Source organism: Chanodichthys erythropterus, chromosome 15, assembly GCF_024489055.1.
Source record: "Chanodichthys erythropterus isolate Z2021 chromosome 15, ASM2448905v1, whole genome shotgun sequence".
Lineage (NCBI taxonomy): Eukaryota > Metazoa > Chordata > Actinopteri > Cypriniformes > Xenocyprididae > Chanodichthys > Chanodichthys erythropterus.
Window position 1 is genome coordinate 10,367,526 of NC_090235.1, and position 14,307 is coordinate 10,381,832.

The following is a 14,307-nucleotide window of genomic DNA, read 5'->3' on the forward strand; positions in this document are numbered from 1 at the left end:
GGCCTATTGACTGTATCAGGTGACTGGTCATGTTTCTTATCATCTGGTTTCATTTAACTGGGTGGCAGGATTCGTGTGTGTGTGTTATAAGGTGCATCCCAATTCGCGTACTTATGCACTATTCTATGAAGTACACTTTAAATACCCGGATGATGCACTAAATTAATGGAAAAAACGAAGTGTGGAATGTTGGACACTTCGTGCACTCAACTGTCGCAGCTTTAATTACGTAGTGGAGGGGAAGGGAGGATTGTACTCCGTTCTTAAATGACAAAATAACCTTATACAATTCACGCACTACATGGATGAGTGCATAGTGCACAAGTACATAGTGTATAAGTGCATAGTGTATAGTGCGTCATTTGGGACGCAACTTTAGTCTTTGCGTTATAGTCTTTGCTAATAGCCTGAAATTTCAAGGGATAGAACAAAGTCTTGCAGCAGAAACAATGATACATTCATGCACACACACATTCTTGTACATCTATCTTTGTGAGGACATTCAATTGCCTTGTCCAAATACCCACACTTGGGGTCTTGGCCACTTGAGAGCTCATGCACGCGACAGGAAGTAAGTGCGCAAGACTGTCCCATGTCTTAAAAATGCCCAAGTGCAGTGCCCTTAATGCACACTAAACCCACACTACCTTGAATACCGCTTCTGAGTGGTATCATGCATTTTGTTCGGGAACTCTCATGCCCCGAAATCGTGAGATGTCAAGGAAAACATTCGACTGTAAGTTGAATTAATTATATATTACATATAATTTGGTAGTAAAATATAAAGTGTTGCGCAATTTATTGATGCCAAGATGAGTGGGCTATGTGTATTTTGTACCTCATTTGCAACTGCTTTTTATCACTCAAAGAAGCACCACAATTTTAAAAAAGTGTCTTATGTTAGTTACATAGTGACCACTGAAAACAGACATTTAGAAGTGTATTTTAAAATGCCGTATTGAAAAAAAAAAAAAAAAAAAAACTGTAAACACTATAAGTGTGACTATAAGTGTGTCCCATCGGGCAACTTGAACACTTGGGCCAAATACAGGAAATATGTCATGTAAGTAGACAAGTGGGCAAGTGCAAAGACTGCAAGTGTGGGTATTTGGACAAGGCTACTGACGCAATGCAATCTCCTTACCTAACCCTGCCCATCACAACTAAGTGCCTAATGCATTTTATTACACCTTGAAGGTGCAATATGTAATATTTTTGTCAACTTTAATGGAGATCGGACCATAGGTGGCACTATAACTGTTAAAACCATATATTTCGGTAAATTGCCTGCATTGGCTGTAAATGGTCTTTTCCATCTATGATCATATAATTGTTAGATCTGCTCATTCTGAACAACTTTGCCTCAAGAACCATTGCTGTCAATCAAATCGCTCATTAAATTTTCAAGAATATTTAAAAATATATATTTTTTGCTCAATCTGAATAAAACCAATGCAGTGGAATTCTCTGGACTCTCTAATATTGATGAAAATCATTATGTTTTTAAATAGGGGTAGAGCTAGGGGTGGGCTAAGGGGGCTGGAGCCCCACATTTTTTTTACAAAACCCCCGAAGCTTTCAGGTTTGAGGTTTCTTAACAGTGCTGTCAAAATAAAAATTTTCTAAACATATCTCTCTATTAAAATGTTAAACAGTTCAATACCACTTTTCTACAGTATCCGTACAACACAACAAACAAGATCTCTGTTTTCTCTGTGTAAAAACATGCTAAGCCTGAGAGTGCTATACAAAGAAACATTTCAGTCAGAACCACTTTGTCAAGTGTATACATTTATTATATTATAGCATACAGTTAGTGTTGGCGGTATGGTTCTGTTCTGGGAAAAACTCCCCATGCCTGTCTATGCAGCCATGCTTGGAGAGCAGCAAATATTGGAATGGAAATGGAAATGGAAATTTTAATGGCCCGCTATTTAGTTGTTTAGTTTTTAGTTGTATCTAATTTTACTTTTCTACACATACTAGTTTCCTTTCTTATTTATTTCCTCAAGTTCTCTGAGCGTTTAATTGACTAGCCATTTCTTTCTCTCTTTTGTCAATTATCTGTTCTGTAGCTTGTACACCAACATCAAGATGCACACCATGTAATGTTTTTTGTTTTTTTTTCTCAGGCACATTTATAAAATCTACTTAAAGGGATAATTCACCCAAAAATGAAAATTTGATGTTTATCTGCTTACCCCAGGGCATCAAAGATGTAGGTGACTTTGTTTCTTCAGTAGAACACAAATGATTATTTTTAACTCCAACCGTTGCGGTCTGTCAGTCGTATAATGCATGTCAGTGGGAAACTCCATCTATAAGAGTCAAAAAAACAACAAAAAAAACATGTACAGACAAATCTAAATTAAACCCTCCAGCTCATGATGACACATTGATATACTAAGACACTAAACGATCAGTGTGTGCGAGAAACTGAACAGTATTTATATCATTCTTTACCTCTACAACACCACTATGTCACTATGTCTGCCCTGCTCACAGATCACCTGAACGAGGTGGTTTGGGCCCGACTGAAAACAAACTAGTGTCATTTGAGGTGAGAAAGCAATCTGACCTGACGGTCCAACAGACCAAGCCGTATCATATTTTATAAAGGGAAATGTGCTATATAATAAGCAGCAGTGTCTGATTCTGTGAGTTTTTGTGATTGAAAACTAAAGCGTGCCTCTTTATCTGTGTAACTGCTCTTATCCGTGCATCACATGAATGCTGTCCTGAGTCTCGACGAAGCCTTGCTTAAAAGATAAAAAGTGGCAATATTATCAAACTGAAGCTTGTGCAACAGGAAGTCTTCAGTTAATAATATTGCCACTTTTTATCTTTCCACCACACTGGGGTTTCAGCTGTCACGTTTTGAGTTTATGATAATTTATTCTGTTCATGTCTAAGTTTCTAGGTTTGTTTTCTAGTTTGCTTATTTGTTTTGTCCTTTGTTTGTTTACATGGTAACTGATTTGATTAGAGTCTTTAGTTCAGGTGTGTTCTCCCTTTGTTTGTCATGTCTATTTAATCCCTGTGTTTCTTTCAGTTCATTGTCAGTTCTATGTTGCGTTAAGTTGATTGTTTTGATCCTGTTCTTTTGCATTTGAGTTTGATTTTGAATAAAGATTGCTGTACCTTGATCCTGCATAATCTCTGCTGCAATCAAACGTGACAGAAGAACTGACCATTAAAATCTCTAGCAGCAGTAAAGATGGACTCTGGTGATGGTGTCACCCACACTGTGCACATCTACAAGGGTCACGCCCTGCCTCATGCCATCCACCATCTGGACCTCATGAAGATTCTGACAGAGAGACTACAGCTTCACCATCAAAGTAGTGATGGCTCCAGCCCCTGATCAGAGTCCAATGATGGCTCAAGCCCCAGACCAGAGTCCAGTGAATGCTCCAGCCCCTGACCAGAGTACAGTGATGGCTCCAACCCCTGACCAAAGTCCAGTGATGGCTAAAGGTCCCTGACCAGAGTCCAGTGAAGGCTCCAGCCCCTGACCAGAGTCCAATGATTGCTCAATGATGACAAAAATAAATGTATATTTAAATTACAATTTCAGTCTAACAGACATGTTAGACCATAATTTCATACGTTTTCTAAACAAATAGTTAAATATTGTTGCTAATTTTGTGATGCAGTGAGATCCAGGCAGACGAAAATAAAGATGTCCAAGATAACATTTTGAAAATAAGGAATAACAAATTTTAATTACTATATTATAAACTGAATGCAGTTTCTAAAAGTTTAACAATGGTTATAATTTTAACAATGAATTAATCAAACAAAAAGTTTAAATAAAAGTTTTGAATTAAAGTAAGCTGTTCTTATACTAACTAAGCATGGAGTTCAACATATAAAGTAAATGAAGACAAGCCATGACTTATCTTGTGAAAATTTAGATTTAGAAGTCTTCTATTGCATGAAGTTACCTAGACAGTTTGGTGAAAGTACCTGCATAGATGCTAAATTATTTTTAAACATCTCTTGCAACCCTCTACAGCTGGAAGATTCTTGCAAACACTTGTCCATATCAGGTCACCATATCCTTGGTCGAGCATGCAGAGTAAGCGTTTGCATTTTTTGTACACGCTTAACAGATTTGGCAAGCTTCCATTATTGTCTGTGAAAGTAAAATAAGTAAATATCTTAACTTCCTCTTATGGTTTAACATGTCTACTAGGGGTGTGCTGTCACAGTCATGTTCAGTTAGTTTTGTTTTTCACTCGTCACATGTGTTACTTTGTTCAAGTTTTCCACCACTCTTCAGTCACCATGGACACTATAGACACACATTTTTTTGAAAAAAGTGTTTTTTGATGTTGTTGTTGATGTTTTTTCTCAGCTTACTTATAATACACACAACAAGGGAAGGTGGGGGCTCTGGAGGTGGGAGGAGGTGGCGAAGGAATGGTGATAGCAGATGGTAGAAGGATAGTGATGACAATGAGACACCAGCGTCGATGATGGTGGGCATCCGATGGCACAGACCTAGAGCCCAGAGATGACAACCCATGGTGGATTTTATTGAAAGAATAATTTCTCAAAACTGAACATTGACTCTTGTCTTTATTCACCTGTTTCTCATGTTTTTTCAATAGAATTCATAAAAGTTATTCATGTGAAAAACATTGCTAACGTCATAGAACAGAGTATTTCTAATAGCGGGGCACATTGTAACACAGTTTTAAAACATGCCCCATCTGTGCAACTTTAAACACTGCTAGTGTCTTCTGCATGATAGTTTAGGTCATTGGCGTATCTCAAAAAACATGGCCGCCATTGGCCAATGAAATTTAAGCACCTATTAGACAAGGTTAACAGAGTCCGATCGGAAACTCGGTGTGCATGTTCGACTCATGGGCCTAGAGGTCTGTAAGAATTTTGAAGGAAATCCGCCATTAAGTGGCGCTAAGAGTTTTATGACTCTGTAATCATGTGGTGTTTCACAGATCCACACAATATGCATATCTTTGCCTCAAACTATTGCTGTCAATCAAAACTTTCATTAAATATTCACAATTATGTAAAAAAAAAAAATACTTTTGTGAACTAGTCCTAGGTTTTTCACCTGATCAGAACCAAACCAGTGCAGGACAATTCTCTGGACTCTCTAGATTAATGATTATTATATAAAAAGAAGTTGAACTTTACCCTTTGGGTCGCTATAACAGGGTCATTTAGAAAATGGGCGTGGCAAAATATACTCAATAGCCAATAGATCCTAAATGAAAACTCAAAACTTCACGTAAATAGGTGAACACGTGTAGCATATGACTCTAAAAAAGCATGTCAACATTAATGGAGATCGGACCATAGGTGGCGCTATAACTGTTAAAAACCATATATTTCGGTAAATTGCCTGCATTGGATGTAAATGGTCTTTTCCATCTATGATCATATAATTGTTAGATCTGCTCATTCTGAACAACTTCACCCCAAGAACCATTGCTGTTAATTAAATCGCTCATTAAATATTCAAGAATATTTAAAAATATATATTTTTTGCTCAATCTGAATAAAACCAATGCAGTGGAATTCTCTGGACTCTCTAATATTGATGAAAATTATAATGTTTTTTAAACAGGGGTTACATTATAGCATACAGTTAGTGTTGGCGGTATGGTTCTGTTCTGGGAAAAACTCCCCATGCCTGTCTATGCAGCCATGCTTGGAGAGCAGCAAATATTGGAATGGAAATGGAAATGGAAATTTTAATGGCCCGCTATGATAGGTGTCGAAACTGGATTGGTATACATTGGGAACAGTTAACTATCAGCCAATGCAAGCTTGTCTGATGTGGCCTGCCTGAAAAATGCTTGATAAATAGATGATCGAGCCACAGATGACATTTCTAATGGCGGTTTGCTACATGTAACCGGTCCCAAGTGATGTGATGTGGACTCTGCGTTGTGTATGTATGTGTAAAACCTTCAACAGGTCTCTGGATGACTCTCCACCCACTGGACAGAGGAAATGACTGGACAAACGAAGTGTGAATATTAGAATGCAGCATGTATTGAGCGACTCAAAAACATCTTTGGCTCCGTGAGCCACCAGACATCCTCCTTTCAGTATAGCTTAGCATTAACTAAGCATAAAACTTGACATATAAGTTTAAACAATAAACATATCAGAACAATAACAAATATACAGAGGTTACACGACAATGACTTACCTGGACAAACGAAGTGTGAATATTAGAGTGCAGCATGTTTTGAGCGACTCAAAAACATCTGTTTGAAATTAACAACACATAAGCCATGCGAGCATACAAACAATATTAACTTCGGCAAAACGGCACATCAGTGTAATCCCACATTGTAAATCAGGTAAAAAACACTCCAAAGAACACTTTTTGACACGAACATAAACTAATATTTTGAAATTATACTACCTTTGGCTACGTGAGCCACCAGACATCCTCCTTTCAGTATAGCTTAGCATTAACTAAGTTAGGAGAGAACGCGCCCAAAGTTAAGGTTTTCTTAAAGGGCCAGTACACTTCATTACACTTCATTACAAAGTCATATATAAAACTCCAGAAATATACATACCAGCATAATTAAATCAAAAGATAATACAATGAAATAAAATATATTCAAAATAAGAGAATCAGTTTTTAATTAGAAAGAAATGATTTTGAGTGAAAATAATAATGTTAATTTTACACTCGTTACATTCACCCCTCCTTATTTTCACCAAAATCTCTTAAAGTACCATGAAGATCTTTCCAATTAACTTTACTGGCACAAGTGAAAACGTACAATCTAATCCACGCAACTAACATAAAGGTTACCTCAATTTCAAGGTTTAGGAAAATAGAAGGTTGATCAAGTCTCATATTCCCTTAAGTTAATGTGACGCCTAGTACGCCACACAGCACTTGGCCCTCTTAAACTTTACATTAGGTCACAAACATTGTCGGTACATCAAATCTCAAAAAAACATTGAAATCAAATCACATTTCAAACATCCTGAACCCTCAAAACTGGTATCTGTACCATAGATTCAATTAGTCTGTTTACAGATTTAACTATTCTCCCCACTCTTGTTTTAACAGGTTTAACAACCTCAGCATGAGTGTGTGCATCAGCTTGCAGTGACGAATCAGTGCAGAGTAAGTTTGGTGAGAGAGGTAAGTTTTGTGCAGTTTCTTCTGAATGTTGTGTATGTCCTTTTTCCTTAGACAATTCATCGGCAGCACCAGGATATTGAGCGATTCCTAAATTCACTGTGTCTGCCACGTCTGAGTGAAGAGAGAGTGTCAAGTCATCAGATAGGGTCATGTCAGTCACAGGACTAAGTGCTGGTTCACAGACAGAAGACTTGTCTGAATCATAAGAGAAAGACTGGGATGAGCTCTCGGTGGACAAAACAGTCGACATCTCCACATTTGAAGTGGACAAATCTGGTATGTCAGGCTGACTAGCCATTGGTGCCTGATCCACTCCATAATCGTCTTGATTAGACTCAGTACAGATCAGTGGCTGATCGGTTTCACTGAAACTTGACTCTTCATCAATGCCAGGAATAGGTGAGGAGTTCACTTCAAGCAGCAGATTCCTATGCACAACTTTTGTGCGGCCTGTTGCATCCTTTATCCTATAAACATGGATGTCTGGATTCACATCAACAACAGTGAACACCCCGTTCTCCCATTTATCGGCCAACTTCCTTTTTCCGCATTCAGATTTATTTGCGACCAATACTCGATCTCCCACTGACAAGTGAGTGCCTTTAACACTCTTGTTATACTGTTGAGCTTGATGTTGTTGCTCGACAGATGAATGCTTCTGAGCAATCTGCATAGCATTTTTCAAGCAAGATAGCAAAGACTTGGCATAAGAGTCATAGTCAGAAACATCAGGATTATCGAGTACCTGATTAAACACGATGTCAACCGGAAGTCTGGGTATGCGGCCAAACATGAGAAAGAAGGGTGCATAACCTGTGGTTACGTGAACAGTTGCATTGTAGGCAAATGTGAGGGTTTGGATTTGCTGTGGCCATTGGTGTTTTGCCTTTAAGGGGAGTGATCGAAGCATGCCACCCAAGGTTCTATCAAAACGCTCTGTGCTGCCATTGCCCATCAGATGGTAGGCTGTTGTATGAGATTTTGCAACACCAGCTAGATGAAGAAGCTCCGCTATCAGACTACTCTCGAAGCTGATGCCCTGGTCGGAGTGTATTCTTTCGGGGAACCCGTAGATACAAAACACATTGTCCCAAAGCTTTCTTGCAACTTGCTTCGCAGTTCGGTTGGTGCAAGGGAATGCATGAGCGAGTTTAGTAAAATGGTCGGTAACTACGAGGACATCCACTAAATGTTGCTTACTATCCTCCACCGATCAGAAATCTATGCACACCAACTCCATTGGGACTGAGCTTTTAATGTTCTCCAAAGGGGCACGAGCAGAAGGTTCTGGGGACTTTGCAAAAACACACCTTTGACAGCACTTCACATATTCTCTAATGTTTTTTTCCATGTCCGGCCAATAAAAACGCTGTCTTGCAAGTGAAAGCATGCGGTCCTGCCCTTGATGGCCTGCAAGATCATGGACACCAGACAGAGCTTTGTCCTTTAGACTACAGGGCAACACAAACTGGAATCTTTTCTTCTTAGACAATGGATCTTTCGTCACTCTGTACATTACATCATCCCTAACTTCCAGCTTATTCCACTGTTTCAACAGTCTCAGCACTTGTGCACTGGCACCATGTCTTTCTCTTCTTGATGGACGTCTCTTTCTGACCAGAAATGACAACACTTTGGAGATTGTGGGATCTTCCTGTTGGTTCTGCTTAAGCTCCTGGGCAGAAAACACTGATAAAGATTCCTGGCAACTTGAAATTGTCTGAACATGATGGACTAAATGAATGGCTCTGGACTCTGCTCCATCTGTCCAACTGCAATGAGACTGACAAAGAGCTCTGACTTCATCCATGTTGTAGTCAGCTCTAAGTGAAAGACTCCTCATGGGCCGATTGGGTTCAACTTGGCTACGGAGTCTGAAAACATTGTGAACATAGTCTTCGCATACCCCATTGGCTTCTTGAATTAAAGAGTAATACGGCTCATTCAACAGTCTCTGGCCAATCGGTTTAACAAAGGGGTCGCAGCTCAAAGCGTCTGCTACCACATTGGCTTTTCCGGGTAAGTGTTTCAAGTCGAACGTGTATGACGCAAGCTTTGAAACCCATCTCAACTCATATGCATCCAGTTTTGGCTTAGTTAGGAGGTAAGTAAGAGGGTTGTTATCAGTCCAGATGGTGAATTTGTGGCCTTTCAGCCAATGGCTGAACTTCTCACAAACACTCCATTTTAGAGCCATGAATTCCAACCTGTCAGCTGGATATTTGCGCTGTGATGCACTGAGGGTCTTACTTGCAAAAGCAATTGGTCTGGCTCGGAGTTCACCTTTGGGTACTTGCGACAATACAGCCCCTAGGCCGTCCAACGAGGCATTAACAGAAAGAATGAAGGGTTCATTGAAATCAGGATGAGCAAGCATAACACTCTCCAACAAGGCAGTTTTGAGTTGATCAAAAGCAACCTGACACTCTGTTGTCCAGTCAGACGGGGTAAGTTTACGGTAAGTGCCTTGGAGCTTCCTATCCTTGGGCAACTTCCCTCTTCTTTTCTGACCTGCTGTAAGCCCGAAAAGAGGTTTGGATATAGAAGAGCAGTTGGAAATAAAGTGTTGGTAATAGAATACCATACCAAGAAAAGATTTTATTCTCTTGACAGATGGTGTGCAACCATCATTTTCCATCAGATCTTGTTATCTTCATTATCTTCGTGATGACGTCCACCTTTGCTGGATCAACAGACACACCTCCACTATCAACGATATGGCCAAGGAATTTGACTTGTCTTTGAAGAAGATGACATTTTTTAGGGGACAGTTTCAGATTGTTCTCCCTTAGCCTCTGAAACACTGTGTGCTGCCTAGACAGAGCCTCGCTTTCTGATGGAGCAAAGACAAGGAGATCGTCAAGGTAACACAAAAGCTTTGAAAAATTCAAGTCTCCAAAGATTCCAAGCATCATCCTCATGAAGGAATCTGGGCTATTACAAAGTCCTTGCGGCATACGGTTATATTCATGAAGGCCTAGCGGTGTGGTGAAAGCCGTATATTTCTTGTCTTCCTCATTCATTGGGATATTATAAAACCCTGACGTGAGGTCCATTGTGCTAAAGAAGCAATTTCCTCCAAGTGCGGTAAGGCAGTCAGCCTGGTGAGGCAGAGGATGCGCATCTTTTACGGTTCTGGCATTTAGCCACCTGAAATCAGTACAAATACGCAACCCACCATCTTTCTTCCACACCATCACTAAAGGTGATGCATACTCACTTGAAGACTTCCTGATGATACCTCTTTCTTCCATGTCATTGAGAACTTGCCTTAACTTCTCATAGTGGGCAGGTGGCACTCGCCTATAAGGCAAACGAAAGGGTCGATCATCAGTCAACCGTATACGGTGTACGTATCCTTTGGTTTCACCACAGTCCAATGGGTGTTTAGAGAAGATGTCTTGATAGTCAGCTAATAACTCCATTAGCTTAGACTTGCAATCATCACTAATCTGACTCCAGTCAATGTTAATATCACCAAGGCCCAGTTCCAACAGGCTTTTGTCAATCTGGTTAATAGGACAGAAATTACAGGAGGCATCTGACTTGTTTTCTACTGGAGTAACATGTAGGCCCTGGAAAATCTCAAAATCCTCAGATGCAATACATGGAAATACGTCAGCCAGCTTGCAGTTCCTTTTCAAAGTGACTACTTTATTTGTTGGATTTACAACTGTCATAGGCACCCACCTGTCACCCCAGAGTGGTGTAACAAGGCGATTAACCAGAATATCTCGAGGCAAAGCTTTGGAATTGGTTGGCTCAACAATCACTGTACTGCCGGGTGACATGGGTACGTTAGGTGGCAGACGGCCCAGACCAAATGTTCGTGCTCAGGCAAAAGCACTACAGCTTGAGTGAGTTTGACTGTGCCTATTTTATCAGGGACGGTTTCCCCTTTCCAACGTTCAACACCCGTAAACATTGATAAGAACTGTTGAATATCTCCTAAGTTGATCGGTAGGTCTAATGGCAACGTCCCAATAATCGCTGCTGTCCTTCAGCTCATGAATCAAGTGTTTGATGATATTAGAGCCCAATATAAGATCATCACGTTGACCAGGCACGACCAAACAGGGAACAACACACTGGATGCCAAAGAATTGGATCTCTAAGTCGTAGAAACCCTCAGGCTGCGTATGCTGACTGCCACAGCCAACCAAGACAATGTTTTCTTCAGAATGTTTCTTCACAGGCAAGACACCAGCTGAACTGATTTTCTCTTCTGCATTTTTGCTGATTGTACACGCCATAGAACCTGAATCAAGCATGCCGCTGAGCTGAACATGGTTGTTGACGTAAACAGGAACATAGAAAAGGCTACCGAAAGCTTCAACTCTATGACTGGACTGAACAATTATCCTAGTCCCCTTAGGAGCATTATTACAGTTCTCTTCATATAACTGGGCAAGATCATATTCTTCATGAAGGGAATTAGCATCCATACCCACCATCACCCCTTCCCAGACGTGGGCCGTCTAGTTTAACTGTTGAGGAGGTCTGCTAAAATCACTGTCCAAATGATGTTGCCGATGATCGACTCGCTGAGGGCAGTCCTTTTTCCAATGGCCAGGAGACAAGCATTTCAGACATCTGTTGTCTCGTCTGCAATGAGACACAGTTGAATGATCCAAGGATCTACAAACTCTGCATGGTTTGCGGTAAGACTGAAACGCAGTATCCATCGTCTTGTTCAGCCTGATCCAATACTCCATTGCATCTTCGGATGGCATTGGTAAAGTGTTGTAAAAATCGGCTAAAGGCATACTAGAGTAGGTGATTGTGCTGAAATGTTGTTTTAAGATATCAAAAATCAATTCTGGATTTCTGCTGTGGTCAACAGATGTGTAATTACGCAGTTTAATTTGCACAACATCACCTGCTTTTCCCATAAGCCGATCCATAATTTCTTGTGACTGCTCATGAACTGGAATAGCACGTTTTCTCAGATATAAAGACATGAGATTTTCCCACTCTTGTACAGTACTTTGTCTGAGCCATCACCCCTAAATACAGGTGGTTCTTTCACATCTGACTGAATCACTAGTTTGACGTTAGACAGCGTCATTTCAGTTGGCTGTTCAGGATTTCTGCTATGTGCACTTCTATCAGATCGTAGCTGAGCAGTAATGGACTGACCCAATTTTTCAGCTATTTCGTTAATGAGTGAACCCAAATCTGGGTTTTGGTTAACTGGATTTGCCATGGCACGATCTACATATCTTGTGGAGGTTAGAATGGGTGTATCAAATGCCCTGTCAGAAGACCCAGGTGTCCAAAGTTCAGAAGGTATTCTGAAAAGACCCCTTCCCCTACCAAGTAGGCTACTTTGGTCAAATGTCACATTTTCATCCACCTCCTCAAATTTACCGATACCCTCAGCCATGTTTTCCTATTTTATCAATCAATTAACTTCAACTGTAGAATAAACAAAAAAATATTTCGAACAGCATTAGCTAATAATATTCAAACAGCAAACAAATCGGTTGAAAGTCCAATTGCAAATTGATGCTGTGTTTTCTGAGAGAAAAGAAAAAAAGAGTCCAATTCACTTAATATAAAAAATTTGTCCTTTCAGTCCTTGAAAAGAGAAAAAAAATACCTAAAAATCAGTCACTTCAGCCTCCCACGGCGAACGAACAGGCGTCGATCTTCAGATGGATCCTTAAAAGGTCACGGCACCATTGTAACCGGTCCCAAGTGATGTGATGTGGACTCTGCGTTGTGTATGTATGTGTAAAACCTTCAACAGGTCTCTGGATGACTCTCCACCCACTGGACAGAGGAAATGACTGGACAAACGAAGTGTGAATATTAGAATGCAGCATGTATTGAGCGACTCAAAAACATCTTTGGCTCCGTGAGCCACCAGACATCCTCCTTTCAGTATAGCTTAGCATTAACTAAGCTAGGAGAGAACGCGCCCAAAGTTAAGGTTTTCTTAAAGGGCCAGTACACTTCATTACACTTCATTACAAAGTCATATATAAAACTCCAGAAATATACATACCAGCATAATTAAATCAAAAGATAATAAAATGAAATAAAATATATTCAAAATAAGAGAATCAGTTTTTAATTAGAAAGAAATGATTTTGAGTGAAAATAATAATGTTAATTTTACACTCGTTACATACAGTTTCATAATGTTTTGAATTTTTGGTTATATTTGAGAGAAACCTTATTATATGCATTAAAACTAACTACTTCTTTTTTTTTTCGTTTAAGCTTTTTAGCTTTATTTATCTGATTTTACTTTTCTACACATACTAGTTTCCTTTCTTATTTATTTCCTCAAGTTCTCTGAGCGTTTAATTGACTAGCCATTTCTTTCTCTCTTTTGTCAATTATCTGTTTTGTAGCTTGTACACCAACATCAAGATGCACACCATGTAATGTTTTTTTTTTTTTTCTCTCTCTCTCAGGCAAATTTATAAGATCTGCTTAAAGGGATAATTCACCCAAAAATGAAAATTTGATGTTTATCTGCTTACCCCAGGGCATCCAAGATGTAGGTGACTTTGTTTCTTCAGAAGAACACAAATGATTATTTTTAACTCCAACCGTTGCGGTCTGTCAGTCGTATAATGCATGTCAGTGGGAAACTCCATCTATAAGAGTCAAAAAAAAAAAAAACCAAACATGTACAGACAAATCTAAATTAAACCCTCCAGCTCATGATGACACATTGATATACTAAGACACTAAACGATCAGTGTGTGCGAGAAACTGAACAGTATTTATATCATTCTTTACCTCTACAACACCACTATGTCACTATGTCTGCCCTGCTCACAGATCACCTGAACGAGGTGGTTTGGGCCCGACTGAAAACAAACTAGTGTCATTTGAGGTGAGAAAGCAATCTGACCTGACGGTCCAACAGACCAAGCCGTATCATATTTTATAAAGGGAAATGTGCTATATAATAAGCAGCAGTGTCTGATTCTGTGAGTTTTTGTGATTGAAAACTAAAGCGTGCCTCTTTATCTGTGTAACTGCTCTTATCCGTGCATCACATGAATGCTGTCCTGAGTCTCGACGAAGCCTTGCTTAAAAGATAAAAAGTGGCAATATTATCAAACTGAAGCTTGTGCAACAGGAAGTCTTCAGTTAATAATATTGCCACTTTTTATCTTTCCACCACACTGGGG